Genomic DNA, 19,093 nt, shown 5'->3' with positions numbered 1-19,093 from the left:
GAGAATTTTTAGAAAAATAATAGAATTTAACTTTTTTTTCTCTCTCTCTTTTGTTTTTATAGATTTATTTCATTTTCCCTTATCCCAGACTTTAAGGATGAAATTATCAGGAACCATTCTAATATTTGTTATATTAAAAAGTTTAGAGGGTTTTTTATTAGTATTATTATATCATAAAATACATTAAAACAGTAATATTATGAAATATTATTACAATTTAAAAAATTTGTTTTAATATGTTTTAAAATGCAATTTAAAGTTTTAGCAGTCATTACTCTAGTCTTCGTTGTCACATGATTCTTCAGAAATCATTCTGATATGCTGATTTAGTGCGTATAAAACATTTATTATAATTATCAAGACTGAAAACAGTTTTGCTGCTCTTTGTGGAAACCTTGAGTTTTTTTTTTTTTTTTTTTTTTCTGGAATATTTGATTTGTTCAATTTGGGGAAAAGGGGAAAACATGACAGAATTATTTTGTGATGTTCTCAATTACATTCATTGTGGGTTATTGCTAGTAATTAAATACCACTTTCAAACACATATATTTAAAAATAATAATAATAAAAACTCTTTCTGGGAGTTTTAAAAGTCAAGTTAATGTTTGAGAAACAGCTACATTCATGCATGCTGATCCATGTACTGGGTAGAGAAAATAAAGATACATCACAGCACCTTCTTTTCTTAGTATAACTATGCTCCATCTCTCCAGAACCTTTTTAATTAGAAGGGCAGGGCATTGCTGAGTCATTAGGGCCTCAGACAGCGAGTGGGACGCGGGTCGTGCCCTGCGTGAGCCCTCACCCTCACATGCAAACGGGCACCATCGTTCATAAACTGACAAAAACAATCAATCACCAGCACATGAAGGCAGAGCATTAGGTTGAAGTTTAGGGAAACTGGTGACATCCTTGCTTTAATTCTACAGCAGCAGTCTTGTGTGATCGGAAAAGACAAAGGCACGTAGGGTTACCTCTGGAGGAGGTTCGGCTAATTGCCAGCACTTGTTGTCACGCCTTAGCTTTGTTTAAGTCACGGAGGCTAACTAGCTATCTCTCCCCGATGCACACTGTTTGTTCAGCTAGCGCACTGCTGAGAAAGCCGTTTTCATCAAGCGACTCATTATTAACGGGTTCATAAATAAACAGGACTCTAATATTTCTCTGTGTTAGTGTTTATTGTGGGCTAGCAAAGTGCAGCGGCTGTCTTTAATGAAAGAGAGAGCCACGGGTAATTGAAGCTTATTATGCCCGGGTGAGAGACGGTGGCTAAGAGAGAGAGAGGCTGGCACTGTCAAACACAGTCTGTTTCTGCGACTTACTTATTTCATCATGACAAAGCGATTTTGGACCGCCTGTGGTGCTGTGGTTTACATATTTACATTGGATGCAGAAGCGGCAGATGAAATGACATGGATTCTTTGTACACAGTGCCGGCCCATCCTATAGCTGATGTGCCCAGGGGGGCCTACAAGATGGTTCATAATAAATGAGCAGATCATAACTTGTGATATGAGAACACTTCTCGTCTAATCTATACTGACAGTGAGCGGCATGATAATTCTGGATTTAAGTATAATCTCTTTTTATGAAACGTTATTTTCAAAAGTATTGTTATTATTTAACAAACATCTCCAATTTAGCTTTGCCCCACCACTGGAGTAAAGGTGATTAAACCCACTTTTCCAGTCGAATGTGCATGGACCTCAAATTGTAATACAGTATACTTTTGATTTAAAAAAAAAAAATTATAATTTTTTTATAGAATCATTTAGGGAAAAGAGCAGATTAAGATTGATTATTTTATTTTATTTTATTTTCACTATTTTGTAATACCGATTCCCTAAAAGTAATTGAACACTTGAAAATCTTTCAAGCAGAACAAAATATTAAGTGGCTTGCATTTTACTATAACACACAAACATTTTGCAAGTAAAACGTTTTCCTCAAAAATAAAAAGAGAGGATAAAAATGACACTTTCTGGTTCTTAAACATGATTATGTTCATAGTTCATGTCATGAACTGCACTTGTGGTTAGTTACTCTGTAAGGACACCTGTGTGAACTTGAGGAGAACTGAACTGAATATCCACTAAAAATCACTTTGAGACCATATAGTTAAAAAAGTAATTGCCAAAAAAATGAAGTTGTAAAAAGCTCTTGCACCGTGCCCAAGGCCACTTGATTTGATTATTTGTTGTTCAAACAAAAGTTAAAGTTCCACATGTGTTTATTTGGAAATCTGCTTCAGGCAAAAATGGCTTCATTGGACTTAACGTTATAGAGAGTGATTTGAATGATTGCTACACCTAATTATTCTGACATAATTTTAAACTATGTCTTGAACCCTTTCATAATGACAATGAGAATACATATCAACTTATATCTGGTAGATATGTTGGAATTTCAGTAATGTTCTACTTCCAGACTCTGTGTGCCACATACATCATGGTCCACCTGCTTGTACTGGTGCTGTCTTTCCCTTCCACCATCACACTTTTTCAGCCTTGTCTTCTCTCGTCTCTTCAGGGTGTTTCAAATGGCTGAGCTAGTCAAATTTACCCACCTGGCTATTTTTCAATAAAGACGTCTCTTTATTCTGCTCAGAAAAGCAGCGCATATGTCTGGCTGATTCTTGGTTTCCTTTTCTCGCTCTCTCTTTCCTTTTCTCCTCCCTCCACCTTTCTCTATTCATCAGCCACTCTATTTTTCTCTTTCATTCCTCCCTTCCTCTCCACTGTTTTCATATGCAGAATGGCTATTGTGAGTTAGTGGATATCTCTCTTATGCATGCCCGGACCGCCACTCTCCCGCTCTCTCGTTCTCTCCCTTCCTCATGCAGCAGAGGTTCGAACACGCACATTACAGCAGAGTGACAATATCCCTCCTTCAGATAATGCCATAAATGAGGCAGAATTTACATACAACACGCAGCATGCTGCTCTCCGCTTCTCGGCGCGTCGGGCTGTGCGGCGTGCGAAAAGAGCGCCGCTCTGAAGAGGCTCTCCAGCGGGACAGCCATTAGAGCCATCTCAGACTAATGACACGAGAAACGCTAGCACAACGCCAACTTCCCCTGCCTGCCTCACACTGCTGATGTTAACTATGCCCGCTAATACCAAAACTTCAACCCTCAGCTCCCCTCTCAGAGTTAAAACGCTCTTTTTCGCATGCGGCCAATGAAAGGGCTCGACTTTACATGCTATTATCTGCAGATTAGGCTCATAACGTCCCAAAGCTCTGTCACCTACATGTACTGAATGTATGATCTAACTTAAACCGCAGCTCCAAGTTTTAAAGTTGCCTCCGTCCTCAGGGAGAAGCTGTGATCCGTTTCCGTGTTTGTTTGTGTGGCTTTGTTGTGTGTGTCACTCTAAATGGAGTGGTGGCCTAAAACAGCGCTTTAGCCCACCTGCACGTCACACTCAGTGGAAGCCGAGAGAGACCCACTAAATTAGCTCATTGCCTGATTGATGCATGGCTGTTGACTTGCCAGGGCACTGCAGGTGGAGGACTGGCTTTTTAAAGCATTGTGCTCTTATGTTGGGTAATGGTGCAGATTGGCTTGAACTATGCAAATGGAACCGAACACAGGCATAGTTTGGTACACTGTTTATTTTTGCTGTCACCTTGCTAATGAGGGGTCCTCGCCCCAAAACGATCTGCTCGCTGTGACCCGCCCCACTGAAAGTAACCCTGGTTATACAACAGATGAAAGCACTTTAAAAATCACTCTGTACATAAATGATTTTGATGCTCTGAGTGATGCACTAATTTGCTGTATTTTACTCAAAAAAAAAAAAAAAAGCCACGCGTCCTGACATTTATTCTAATGTTTATGAACTACCATTATCTCATGCTAGGTTTTTAAAATTCCGTCATCATTTACTCAAAAGTTGTTCAAACACGCAAGACTTTATTTGTTTTGTGGGAACACAAAAGGTGAAATCTAGAAGAATGAACAGGCTACTATTTTACTATTATTATCAACATTAAAACAGTGTTGCTGCTTTTTTTCATTAATCTTTAATAAATACAAAAGTTAAAAAGAACAACATTTATCTAACAATGTGAAAGTCTATAATGTCCCGTTTGATCAATTTAATGCATGCTTTCAGAAGAAAAGTATAAATTTATTTAAAAAAGTTGTTTGTTATTTGTGTATTTAAAAAGTATTTGGTCATTCAAACAACACAAAAAGAATGTATGAATGTAACTGCATTAAGTAACAGTTGCATGAAGTTATTAAAAAAGATAGCATAAGAACATTTATAGCAATACTAGTCATATAAACAATTTTAGGAAGCCTCTTTTTTTTCATTTTGTAGTTTCACAGTCTAGATCCCTATTGACTTTCATTATATGGAAAACAGTGGCTGGTATGTTCTTTAAATATCAGCTTTTCTATTATACAGGAGAAGTAAAGTCATAAAGTTATGGAATGGCATGAAGGTGAATAAATAACAGAATTGTCCTGTTTTGTTGAACTATCCCTTTAAGGCATCAGAATGGATTTTGTCACTCTGTAAATTCATGTTGTGCATTGATGGATGGAACTTGTGTTGGAGAGCTGCTGTGTGTATTGTACTTACAGCGCTGTGTGGAGAAGATCTTCCTCCCTTCATGTTATTACTATCGAACCGCACATCCCATGAAAGCTACCTATTACAGAGTCAATAGAAGCTGCTTATCCACACACACAGATCATTACTCTGGTCGAATTCTTCTCCGGCCGACTGCTTAATTAAGACATCGCTGCTCGCTGAGCTGAATTGGAGATAAATTGTTCCACTGTAGAGGCATGTCATAATTCGCTATTGTTGAGATTGAAGGTTTGCTGTCAAAATAAAAAGTAAATGACCATAGGTAGCACAATGCAGACTTATTTTTGACTAGGGCTGACAAAAACAAGAATGATTTTGTCACTGGATGTCTGTCACGGTTGTTATATATGTATGTGTGGGTGCTCACGGGCGACAGTACAGAGGCCCCACTGACTTGTAAGACCAAGTAATGGCAGCATGATGCACGAATGCTCTCGTATATTTCTACATTTCTTCCTCTCAGTTCTGCAGTAATTGATTCTAGTCATCTTAATTTCATTCACTGCAGCAACACCAATCTGATGAGGCCCAAATCTATTATATACAACCGATGTGGCCACTGAACACGTCCCATGTGTTCTGAGATTTTGTCAGCAATTCATTAGCAGAAAATTAGGTCATTAGAGACCAAGTACAGGATGCAGATTCCGGTGGCGTCCTGTCAGTAATTTTCTCCATTATTTCATATTTTTTGCTTTTAATTAAATGAGCGTTTTTTTCCCTCTTTCTCAGTATCAATTTTAATGCATTTGCTACCCATGATCCGTTATTAATGCCGCAAAGAATTCAGGCAATGTTTGCAGAATAATATTCCTAAATTGAATCTTTGTTGCATGAATATATGCAAAAATATATTGTGAGGGCTGAGTGCTTTTAAATTGGAGAGATCACTCATGGCTTCACCTTTTCGTGGCAGATAAAGCTATGAGGAGTAGCGTTGCAGTGTCACCCTACTGAGAGAGAGAGGGAGGACTAAATCACATCCCTGGAGTTTTCCCACCTCTATGCTCCATAGCCGTTTGCCATTTCGAACCATTATTACTGGCCACAAATGAAATTATCAGTGTATTCCAAGTGTAATGCTGTTTAGAATATGTTTTGTTGTACACTGTGGGATGTTTATCACATGCGATACGCCTGCCGTAATTTCTTGTCAATTAATTCTGCACGTCGAAAAGAGTTTCTCGACAGAGCACCTCCTGGCTAAAAAGTTGGCTTTGTTTTACCGTTGTTCGCACTTGTTAGGACCTAATCATTCTCTTTTAGCAGAAAGTCTTGTGTGGAAGAGCAATTTTTTAAACGTGGCACGGCAGCCATTCATCAGAAGCCGAGAGCGTGCTGATTTGCATGTTAAGAGGTTAGCCTCCTGCCCTAACGTGTTATTGCAAAGTTTCTCCATTTTGTCTCCAACGTGGAAAACTAATATCCAGAGCAAATATTTCCTTATTCATGCATCCAGATTAACAAGTATAACCACTGCGCCTTTCACTGCATAATGGTTGGTAGAATCAAATTCGTTGGATATGAATTCCAATGTAATATGGCCAATATTTTATGTTAATACAATAAAAATGTAAAGTCGAAATTATGGGCTTATTTTTATGTAAAAGGTATGCTGAAGAGCACTATATTACATATGCACACGTGGTTAAGGCAGCACCAGGGGATAGGCTGTTGCTAAGAGACAGAGCAAGGGAACGGACCATTTCCAATGATGAATTAACTCTAGGAGGAGGGTGACAGTAATCTTTGTCACTAGATGCACTGGCTGTCGGAGTCCTGTCATTTTATGCATCTCATGCAAAACAGATGTACCCATATTCTAAAAAAAAAAATCGAAATTCACCGGGCAAAAAAAATCATTATACATCGCAAGGGCTGGAAGGCTGTCACAAAGAATTTTATTATTTTTCATCCTTTAACGAGCAGGTAGATTGTGCATATTGTAATTTTCACAGAGCCCCTCTAAATAATTCTGTAACTTTCTCAGTGAGAAGTTTTCACTCTGGTGGCTGCTCATTACAATGGCACCATGGCAGGGTCCCTCAATCACGCCGCCAAGAAAACACACACACACACACACATGCACTGGCACTGCGCTGCCCCCCACCACCCCGCCCCTCTCTGTGTCCTCTCCCCATCAATTACACCAGTAAACAGAACAGCACCACATTTTTAGAAGTGCCCATTGTCTTACCCATGGTGTTTTTGTTTGTCTGTTCCTTTGTCGTCTGCATATTGTCTGGCTCTAAACTTATAAATCGGAGGCATTACTCCATTTATAGCGCCTAGTCAAAGTCATTATTTAAGAAAAGGTTGTGGCAGCCATACCAGGTCAAGAAGGTCACATGGTTCTACGTATACACAGCTTAGGCTAAATAAAAAGAGCGAAAGGCTATCTGCTAATATACAGTAGTTTGTGCATCATAATATCATTAAAGGCATGCAGGTAAAGATGATGTCTGTGTTTCTCAGAAGGGAGCAGAGAGAAACAGAGCATTCATTTATAGCTCAGAGCGCACCAGACCAACAGCAGAGAAATCACCGCCTAGATAGATGTGAAAATACTGCTATTTCCCTCACTCTCCCCTGAATCATCTGTATAAACTCTCAAAGAAGGAGCGAGAGAGAGAGAGAGAGAGAGAGAGAGAGAGAAAGGGGGAGATCTAACAGCAGCTCCTAAGAGGCCTGGCGCTGCAGCCCTTCCATCTCAGATTTACATTCATTGTAAAGATTTATGGGATACCTTCCCAGAATAAGTTGAAGCTGCAGGAATTTGGGGGGGAATTATTCAAAACAGTGATTATTTTTGGTTGCGATTATGCATGCACACCTGATCGGGGTGTCACCACTACCTCTTGTCCAGCAATGATGGAACGGACCAATTTTCTAACTTTTCACCCGCCTTGCATAAATGAAATTTACGCACACACACATGCACAGCAGTCCTCCTGTGTCACTTATTGGACTAAGACTAAGGGCCTGCATACATTAGAGAGCGAGGTAGGGACTTGGCAGTGGTATGTTGTAGGGAAATGGGCCAACACGCATTGAGATTTAACAAAGAGGAAGTGATGCGTTTGTCCCCGGCATGCTCTCCTGGTCGTCCGGGGTCCTGCCTTGCACCGCAGCAGGGTCATTACCCCGGAATGCTTCAGAGGAATATTGGCGTATGTCTGTTCAGCTGTAGCAAATGTGACACTAGGCCACAGAGGAATACACACTGTCTGAATCTGGACCAGGAGAAGAAAAAAAACTATGAAAGCCACATCTCTTTTTATACATTATGAGCTCGTGTCTTTTTCTCTTTGAGAATGAAGTGGAAGAGAGCTGGAGGAGTGTTAATATCCAGTGTGTTTCATGTAGCCAAGCAGAGGGAACAGTAGAGCCACTTTAATGTGAACTGTGCATGTGCTGCTGTTTATAACACAAAGCTTTAAGGACATTTAGAAACTCAATCACATGGACCTTCCAGACTGGTTTTCTAATCCTACAGAACTTTAAGAGTTAGAGCAGACCATTTTTATGTGATAGTTTTATATCATAGAAAAGATCTTCTATTGATTTATGAAAATGAGTTTGATTAATTGTTCCTCAGTTTGTAATTTCACATTTAGAGATTATTTGTCATTTGTAAGATCATTTGTTTCTAAGTTTGTAATTCTACATTTATTTAATTAAATTATTGTTCATTTGTTGCTTTTATAGTTAGTTTTAATGTTAATGTGTTATTGGTGTATGGTTAAAGAGACAGCACTATATATTTTCTTAGCATGAACATTAAAGGCAGCGCTACAGTAAGACTATTTAATATAATAATACACTCTAAAAAATGGTGCCATATAGCAATAAAAGTGGTTATTTGGCTTGTAATCATAGGGGAACCACTTTTGGTGCTGTATAGCACCAAATCTTGGTGCTTCTGTGGTTCTTCAGCGTTTCTTCAGCGGTTCTTTGGCATGACTGAGGGGCTATATAGCACCACTACATATACAGAACCTGATAAGCTCCTGTATGGTTCTTCAGTGGTTCTTTGGGGTGATTAAGGTGCTATATAGCACCACTGCTGTACAAAGAACCTGTTAAGCCCCTTTAAAGGTTCTTTACGAGCCAAATAACCACTTTTGGTGCTGTTTAGAACCATTTTTGTTGAAGAAATTCAATGCAATATGGCACCTCTTATGGTTCTACATAACATAATTTGACAAAGGTGCTGTATAGCACCTTTAAAGATATGGTGCTATATAGCACCAAACGTGGTTCCCCTATGATTACGAGCCAAGAACCACTTTTAGTGCTATATAGCACCATTTTTTTTTTTTTTTTTTAGTGTAATAATTAATATGACATTAAAATGCTATGGATTATTTTACCTTAAAACTGGTAAAACAATAATAAATGCTGTGTCTTTTTGGTTAAAACTGGTAGAACAATACTAATAATGGGTAATAATATTATTAATAACAAGAATTAGTATTGTTTTGCCCATTTTAAACTAAAAATGAAAATCCACAGCATTTTTAATGTCATCAGAAAGTCTGATCACATTAATTTCCAGTTGACATCATAACACAAAAATAATATCTTGAAGTCTTTTCAGGTTAAGTACAGTTATATTACTGCAACTTTTAATAATAATTGAATTATTTTTGTTTTTAAAGGCCTATAAATTACGAGTAGTCATGCTGATGTCTTTCCATAACCTGGTTAATGACAAACCTGTCAATCAAAGAAGGGGACAAGGGAAGAGCAGTGATAGAGGGAGAAACAGAGAGTGTGTGTGAGGTGAGAGAGAAAGGCCCCGTGGACTCTCCTCCAGATATTTATGGAATGCTGCCTCCAACTTGGGCCAGGCAGCTGGGGAGAGCAGGTGGGCTGTGCAGGTCAGTTCATTAACACACTCGCCCATACACATGCGCACACACACACACACACACACACTCCCTCTCACTGTCTCTAAAACACTAACACATCTATTTTCATTTTGTCACTCTCTCTCCTGTGTTCTCTGCAGTCTGTACCCTATTTTACCAGAACCTCACAGTCTCTTTCTCACTCTCGTGTTAAATATAGTGTCTCAGTGTGATATCACTGTCTGTATTGCCAGTTTCTGCCGTGTTAATGTTACACTGTATGGTTCAGGACGGCTTTGAGTTACACTTTGAGCCACAGATTATGTTGAATTCTCTGTCCGTGTGACGTCTTATTTCACAGGCCTTGTCAGAACAGGTCACATGATGTCTAAAGGCCTCCATATAGATGGAGCATCCATGCTTTCAGGGTTTTCAGACAAACAGCTTTAGTAATGATATTGACAAATGCTAATTATAGACTAATGCCTGTGGTTCAGAGTGAAGACATATATTAGAAAGTTATTTTTGAACTATGGATGAAATCACTTTCCACTTTTTTTCTTAGCATTTGAAAATTATTTTATTTTATTTTATTTTAGCCTACTGTAGCTTAGTTTAAATATATTATTTTTTATTAAATTATGATGATAATTATTATTATTATTATTACCGGTATTACTATAAATACATTTAAATATGTTTTGATTTGATTATAATTTAAGTGATAATATAAATAATACATTTGATTTATTAGACTCAATAACTGCTGATTTTAATAGTAGTAACTACATTCAAAATAAAAACAAAAATAATTGTAATGATTTATATTTGCATATTCATTTTATTTGCATTATTGTTTCATGAAAGGCCATTATGCACCTGATTTGTGGTAATATTAGCTTTGTTTATTATAAGTATACTGTAGTCTTGTGTTTGCCTTATATTTGGCACTGTAGCTAAAACATATAAATCATATTTTTGTCAAATCCTGAATTTGTCCTGATCCATTGATAGTGATGGAAATATACAGAAGCTCAAAATGATTTAACCCTACAAGTTTTTGTCATTTTTCGCTCATTTTGAATGAAGCGCTAATCTAAAACAGCACTTTTCCAGCACGAAAGGGCTTAACAAACCCAGAAGTGCTGCTGCAGAGCATTTGTTCATAAACAGTTGTTTCCTGTATATGCAAGATGGGAATTTGCTTCCTTTGCCTGATGTTCTAATCCAGCACCGTATCCACCTGTGACCCAGGTATTTCTCCTCCATAAGCACCTCCATCCTGAGATCCCGCCAGATGAAGTGAGACCAAAACAACCCTCCTTCCCATTCGCCGGGTGGGTAGCTGAGAGAGCGAGGGAAATGGAGAGGGAGAGTCAACATGCTTGTGTTGGTGCGGGTGTCACAGAGCTGTAATTGGTGGTGGTTTAAGGTGTAAACAGGGTGCCAGTTCAGTGCGTAATTGCCCCTGTTTGCTAGAGTGGAGGGAGAGAGAGGGACAGAGCAGAGGAGAGAGAGGGAGGGTCGGGTGGTGGGGTGGAGGGGGGTGGCAGCCTGACAGTGTGAGACCTCCGCATGCTCCACTCAAATTGGAGTCACAGACGCCGAGAGGTGATGCTCTCCAAGTGATGGGCTCAAGAGAAAGAGAAGAGATAGTGAAACTGTATGTATGACACCCTCAACCAATTTCACATCTCTGCCTTCTGTCCTGAAAAAACACAATTAAAGAAGTAAAGAGAGGGAGGAAGAGAGAGAGAGACAGGAAGCAAAAAAGGCAGATAAACAACGTTCTTAATTTATATAAATTATTTATGTGAAAACCACCAAGGTTTTTTATTTTCTGTCTGATTGTTTCAGAGAGTAATCGTACTTTTATACATAGCAATATTACTTTTTTATGATTATTAATGTCATCAATATTCATAGTAAAAGTTTTAGTAGAAGTGTATTTTAAGTATAATGCACTTATGGTGCACACATCATTTTTTTTTTAAATAGCAAAGTAAAGGAACTGTCCAGCAGTCCTGCTTCACACTCAGTCATGCAGCTCTGCTGCCTTTTATTCATACTGTATTTAATGGTTGCTTATATATTTAATTGGAGTCTTCGTATTGCATGACGTGTCAATACAGGGGTGGAACTGAGAGATTTTCTAGAGACTGTGACAAAGGGATAGGTAGAGTCGGGTTTCGTTTTATTTGTTTTCTCAGCTCTGCAGTCTAAAAATAAGTCTTGCATATACAGTTACTTATGATTGACAGATGTACTACAAGTTAGCTGATCCACAAGATGTAGGTTGTTCATACAGATATAAAAGAGTCATTGTAATTTTATTTTACTCTGGCAAATTAAGGATTTTGAACTCTCTCTCTGGACTGTAAACGTGGAAAAAGGTTTATACTTTTAAGAGCATAAACATATATATTAAAAGAGATTCATAAAGGGGGATAGTTCACCTAACTGAAAAAAAATAAATAAATAAATAAAAAGAGATATTCAGTTACAATGTACAGATAGAGATAAACTTTAACTGTTATTAAGCTAATGTTATGCTCTGACGGTAGCAACGCTATTGGCCAACACTGCCTGTCTGTTGTGTGTGTTTGTGTCTGCACAGGTTATGGCGTGTCACAGTGTGCCATAGCAATTGCATCAGCAGTATAAAGACAGCCTTCGAGGCGCTAAATCAGTTATCCAGAGGAAGGTGCCAGGCCGCATGGCCCTTCTTAAACATGTGTCCAGGCCTGAGGAGAGAGTCCAGCACGGGCTAAGCATGTCTCACCCTGAGCGCTGGGGCCTGCATTAGTGACAATACACATTACAGTCTTGTCCGTCTCCTTCAGCCTGCCAGCACCACTTGCAACTGCCAGTCTAGCATGCTGACGATTTCACTCAATGTGACAGGCCAAAGGACCTCAGCCTCTCCATCCCTGCAATCAGCACACACATTTACCTTCCTTTTATGCAGGGGCCAAAATTAACATTGTACCAACACTCTTAAAAATAAAGGTGCTTCACGATGCCATAGAAGAACCTTTTTGTCTAAATAGTTCCATAGAGAACCTTTAACATCTGATTTTAAAAATGTAAAAAAGAGATGGTTCTTTAAAGAATCTTTGACTGAATGGTTCTTTGTAAAACCAAAAACAGCGATGCCATAGAAGATCCTTTTAAGCAACTTTATTTTTAGTGAAGAACAGAAGAATTTGGAACATTAAGCAACCTTATCAATTGAACCTTATAAGGTTCAGTGTGTTAATATGTATTTTTTAACATTAACATTAACAGTCAATTAATGGATCAGTTTTGAGAACAGTAAACAACACTTTTTCGCAAGTTTTTTCTATATATATTTCTACACATATTTTTGTAATATATTTTTAACATTTCAAGATGAGTTAACAATAGTTATTGCAACAATGAAAAATAATTATTTATATATTTAGTAAAATACTGTATTTTTATATTTATTATGAATTAATATTAATTTAATAAAATTAATATATAAATAACCATTGTGTATTAGGGGAAGGGGAAGTGGTGTGTCGCCAAGTATGGTCACCCATACTCAGAATTTGTGCTCTGCATTTAACCCATCCAAGTGTACACACAGTAGTGAACACACCTGGAGCAGTGGGAAGCCAATGCTGTGGTGTCTGGGGAGCAGTTGGGGGTTCGGTGCCTTGCTCAAGGGTCTCACCTCAGTTGTGGTATTGAGGGTGGAGAGAGTGTTGGTTATTCACTCCCCCAACTACAATCCCTGCCTGACCTGAGACTCAAACCGACGACCTTTAGGTTACAAGTCCAACTCTCAATCCATTAGGCCACGACTGCCCCTTAATATATCAATTAAAATTATTTTTTACATAATTTAATACATAATACATCTTAAACATTTTAAGTTGGGTAAATTACCAATTGTCACTCGTTTTAACAATAAAAAATAGTTGTTGTTTTTTTACAATTGTCCCTAGGCGGTAGATTTTTTTTAGCATTTTTTAGCAATAAATTATAATAATTATTATTATTTATATTTATTATATTATTTGGTTTTCTTACATGTTTTCAGTAGCCAATTTGAGGTCACCCAGTCAGGGCATTATATATCAGTCTCTGTACAATGAAATTAAAAACAACCATACAATCATTTTGAGGGGGAAAAAAACTTGTAGTCATGTTAGATAAAGAGTTTATCTAGGACAGTAAATTGTCCATTCAGAAGATCAGCATCTGCAATGATCAGAGAAAAAGACAAACATGTCCATCTTTGTGAGACAGTTTTAAAAGAGCACTAGCAAGTCTTTAATTCCCCATATCCAAAACAGCAAGAATCAGGTTGTCATGTTTGTTTTGTTGCAGTTCCTAATAAAGTTACCAGCCAAACGACCAAATGATAAGTTTGTGTCTCATTTTGGCTTATATTTATGCCCACACATAACCACCACCCCATTACGACTAATGCTTCCCCATTGGTTGCAATAGTAAAATACTATGGTGGACACTACACAGCCCTACTGTCTATCTCCTGCTCTGCCCCAGTATGCCACAACAGCCTCAGGCCTGACTTATCCACCCTCTGAATTATGCATCCTCTCCGGAAATGAGGAACAAAGTTATGGCTAGAGGGGATTCATCATGAGCATGCCTCTCTCTCTTGTATCGGGTATTTTTTCCCCTCTTCCTTGCAATTTTCATCAGGCTTCATCGTGTTCGAAGGGAAACATGTTAGGATCAGCCAGCCTGCTCTTGTGCTGCTTCCTTTTGCCTGCATTATTTAGCAAACAAACTCCAAATGCCATGCTGCTCTCTGTTGCAGTCTTTCTGTCTGTCTCTTTCGTTCCTCAAGAGTCATTCTTGCTCTCCTTCAGCCTTCAGTGTGTCTGATAAGGCAGAGTCTCTCTTTTTTTATATTTCTCACTATCTGTCTGCTCCCACACTCCCACACATTTAGACTTGAATGTGTGTGTGTGTGTTTGGTCTATATTAAGTTGTCCCTGACATGCTCTGGTCTCATCATTCCCTATAATGCAAGTGCTGATACATTGGCCTGAGTCAAAGTCACAAGTCAATAAATCCATTTCTTCTCCTCTCTCTAACACACACACACACACACACCTCTGAGTCAGTGCTTTTCTGGGCCCAGCCACAAAGTCCGGCAGTCTATCACGGCAAGGTCATTTGGTGTTGAAAGTGAGGAAGGAAGAAAAAAAATTAGCTGTAGATAGGAGAGAAAAAGTATGTATAAATGTGTCAGTCCTCTTGCTATTTTCTCACCTTCAGTGAAGCACTGCCATTCAGCGCAACTCAATTTCAGTTCCAATTAAAAACGGCCCAAACATAACTGTGCATACCGTGGCAGGTCGGCGAGAGGTGTGCAGTTACAGATCTGACTATTTTCCAGCTGACTGACTGACCCGCTGGGGGACGAACGCTACGCTGAACTGGCCTGTTGTCTTTAGACTCATGACGAAGGGGATTTTGACTGTACATCACACGTATTGCATTTGGATATTCTGCTGATGAGAGCGAGAACTACCACTATATGGTGGGTGAAGGTGATTTTGAGCAGAAGGTGGAGGTTTTTATCAACTTCTGTGAAAGTCTTCTTAAACTCCACACCAGACCGGGACTTAATATTCTGGAAGAGTCGTAAATCTTCTCTTCTGTGTCGAGGATGCAGCCACAAAGTCAAATTTGCATTGGCAAATGGGAAAATAGCGTACAGTTATTTGTTAATCTGATCTTTGTTTATCCAATACTCTTGTAATCCACTTTTAATTAAATATCCTCCCAAATATGTGTGAGCAGCAGTTTGACTTTGTCTGTGCTCACGCTGCCAGGATTCACAGGCTTCGCTTCAGTGAGGACCTGCCCCAGTCTCTCACTAACTCTTTATCACTCACACAAGCATACACACACACACTCACACACACACTCACACACACACTTGTCTGGGGTGCAAAAGTCCAAGACCTCTAGTGTAAATGATTTTGCTTTGCTTTCTTTTTTAGCTTAATTCCAATTTGTATTGCAACTTATTTTGACAGCGTATTCATTTGAGTGAAAGAATTTAAATTTATTTGGCTTCCTCTCCACCTTTCAAGATGCATGAGCTCCACAAGTTTGTTAAAACCTGAAGATTGATTTCTCCTGCATAATTTGAGAATGATCTAAAGAGCATCTTGTGCTTCAGTGGATGCTAGAACATCTGACTGTCTATACAAAGACTCACATGATCAGTGGAACAAACTTATTTTGATAATATATAATATATAATATTAATGATACATATTAATAAATACTGATTTGCTATTAATAATAAGGAAACATTATCATTATTATTTATGTTTAAATCATTTTGCTGTTTAATACTTGTGTGTAAATCAAAATTTTTAAAAGCATTTATTAGAATTTTTATAGCATTGTAAATGTTTTAGTGTATTTTTTTTATCAATTTAAAGCATATTTGCTGAACAAAAGTATTAATTTCATTAAAGGAATGGTAACTGTAAAGAATTGTATGCTGTAACAAAATGTTACTCTAAAAACGAGTCCAGTTGCTGCCTTTGTTTTTTCACTTAAATTACATTAAACCAACTTTAAAAATCAAGTTGAATTTTATGTAACTTATAAAAAGTTGAAATTGCTCAACTTATTTTGATGGGTTAAAGTAATGTAAAAACATAAGCTGCCATAACTTACTAATCATATAAATTTAGCAGATGCTTTTAAAAGCGACTTACAAATGAGGATATCTATCTATCTGTCTGTCTGCCTGCCTGCCTTATATATGTATAACTGTCTTACTGTTCTACACACTGACCCAGGGGTCAGCCACCATGCAAACAATATATTTTCTCTCACTTCCTCTTTTTCCTTGTTTCTCTCTCTCTTTCTCTCACACATGCAGACAATCATAAACAGCATTGACAAAAGTTGATGCAGTGGTTTGGCAGACGGAAGGCAGCTGGGCTGGTTATTTTGTCAGTCTGCCTGAAATGAGCAGGTCATGTGACCACAGAAAAAATATATATACATATATATATGCAGTTCTCCTGTACAATATGCCTATGCTCTTTAAATATACAGCAAATACCATCGTGTTCTGATGGCAAGTACAGATAGTCCGCAAGCAGGCAATTTCTTTTTTCAGTTTCCAGATAGGATACAGTTGTAATGAATGCAGTTAATAATATTACCATGAATTCAGCAGTCAGTGCGATAAATAATGCTGCTGACACAAAATCTAACATTAACATTAACAAAGTGTGAAGTGTAAAAAGAGACAGGGCCATTGTGTGAGGATCACTGCATTAGAGGTTACAAGGGAGTATCCATGACCCCAAACTATCTAAATAACACTATTTACAGCTGTTATGGGCTGTAACTCAATAAGCCCATTGACATAATTATTTACACCAGCTATTGCAGTCGGATGTTAACTGTTGTGTCGAGCTGGAATGTAACAGCTCTGGTTGGTCAATTCGATTAACTTCCCTTTTGAGGACTAATTTCATAAACATGCCCAAGACACTGAATATGGAAACCGAGTGGAAGGGGTGATGTCCAAAAAAAGAAGGATGAAAAATGAGAGAGAGAGAGAAAAGGAGAGGTGATGCATAATGTGAACTGAGACATGATCCAAAATGAATGTCACATTCATCATTTTTAATTAAACAAACAAACAGCAGGCACCTCACAGCCTAACAACATTTCTGAGCTGAGAAGACACTGAATGATAGTCATAATTACAAACAGTCCGACACACACTTAAGAGGAACCGAAGATCATAAGGTAAACAAGTACCTCTTTGGGTTTTTTGTTTTCTTTTCTCTTTGTTTTGGTTGTTTTTGTTTAGTTTTTTTCTCACTTCTTTTTTTGTTTGTGGGTCATTCCTGGGATTGGGAAACATTTCAACTTGGAATATCTATATATATATTCAACTACATTTGATTCATTTTCTAAATACCCCACATCATTAGGCACATATCAAACCTCCAAAATATAATATTTTCCCACCTCAGGCATTAAAGATCTTTTATTATTTTCAGTTTGTTTCAGATGAAGACACCTTTTTTTCTCAACCCCGTAACGGACAAAATGGGACTGGTTTAAAAAGGATTTTACAAAGAATTTGTTATAAAACAAACATCTACCTGCTCATGTGTCACTGATGACAATTGAATAACAAATGATAACAAATGTATCATAATTTTCACATTTTTATAGGACTGAAGCTAAAAATAGAGAAATTGTATATCTATGGTCTCTTTATTTATTTATTTATTTTTTATTTTTTTATTTTTTTTTTTGGGGGGGGGGGGTCATGTAGAAGTTTATTATTTATTTATTTTTTATTTTTATATTTATATGACAAGGTGTGATAGGGTTGAAGACTATAACACATTTGAAGGGAAACATTGCCTTCAATTTTAATTTTTGGTTTTGTTTATCTCTCACATTGTCCCCTTCTTTCTGGGTCAACATATCTGCATGGCTAACATTGTCTTTGTGGATCCAATTTCTGGTGTATGATGCTTGTCAAAGTTTAAGTGGACATGTTACATCAAGTATTCTATTTATAACAAAAATATGAGTTGTCATGATTTAGGTAATTGTATATTTACAGAAACCATGACTACAATATACAGTGCCCTCCAAAAGTATTGGAACAGTAAAGACAAAATTGCTCTGTTGGCTGTGGAGTCAAGACATTTACAAATATGATTAAAAGATGAATATGAGACAAAACTACAGAATGTCACAATTTATTATTGGGTGATTCAACGCATATATGTTTTACCAGCTAAGAAGTTCAGCACTTTTAGAGTTTCATCCCTCTATCTGATGTGAGCATAAGTATTGGAACAGTTACCTCACAGGTCTTTCTAAGTGATCAGCTGTGTCCTGTTGCATTAATTCTTCAGATATTAAAAGCAGGGAATGTGTCGTATCATTTATATCCATTACTTCTGTGTTCTGAATCTTGCATTTGATGATGACGCACACAAACCAGGATTAAGATGAGGGAGCTGACTTTTTAGCATAAAAAGCAAGCAATTTTTATGCTAAAAGAAAAGAGGAAATCAGTTAGAGCTCTAGCAAAAACAAAGGGCATGGAGAAATCAAGAGTTTGGAAACCACCAGCGACACCAGCAACCAACAACGACCTGATCGGCTGAGAAAACAACAGTAGTTGATGACAGACAAATCATAAAAGCTGTGAAAATGAATCCTAAAAGACGTGTCTGTAAAATCACCAACAACTTCCAGAAAGCTGGGGTGCTGCTCTGACAATTTACTGTCCTCAGGAGACTTGGACACATAATTACAGATGCTACACAGCAAGATGCAAACCTCTGACCAGCACCAAAAATAGAAAGGCAAGATTAGAGTTTGCCAAAAAGCACAAAGGTGAGCCAGAAGAGTTTTGTAACTGTGTTTATGGACCGATGAGACAAAGATGAACCTTTATCTAAGTGATGGGAAAGCAAAAATGTGGAGAAAAAAAGGGAACTGCAATGATCCCAAGCATACAGCCTCATCTGTAAAGCATGGTGGAGGTGATGTCGTGGCATGGGCATGCATGGCTGTCTCTGGAACAGGTCCTCTGAACTTTACTGTAACTTTACTCTA

The sequence above is a fragment of the Barbus barbus genome (assembly GCF_936440315.1).
Source record: "Barbus barbus genome assembly, chromosome: 16".
Taxonomy (NCBI): domain Eukaryota; kingdom Metazoa; phylum Chordata; class Actinopteri; order Cypriniformes; family Cyprinidae; genus Barbus; species Barbus barbus.
This window is presented reverse-complemented; position numbering follows the sequence as displayed.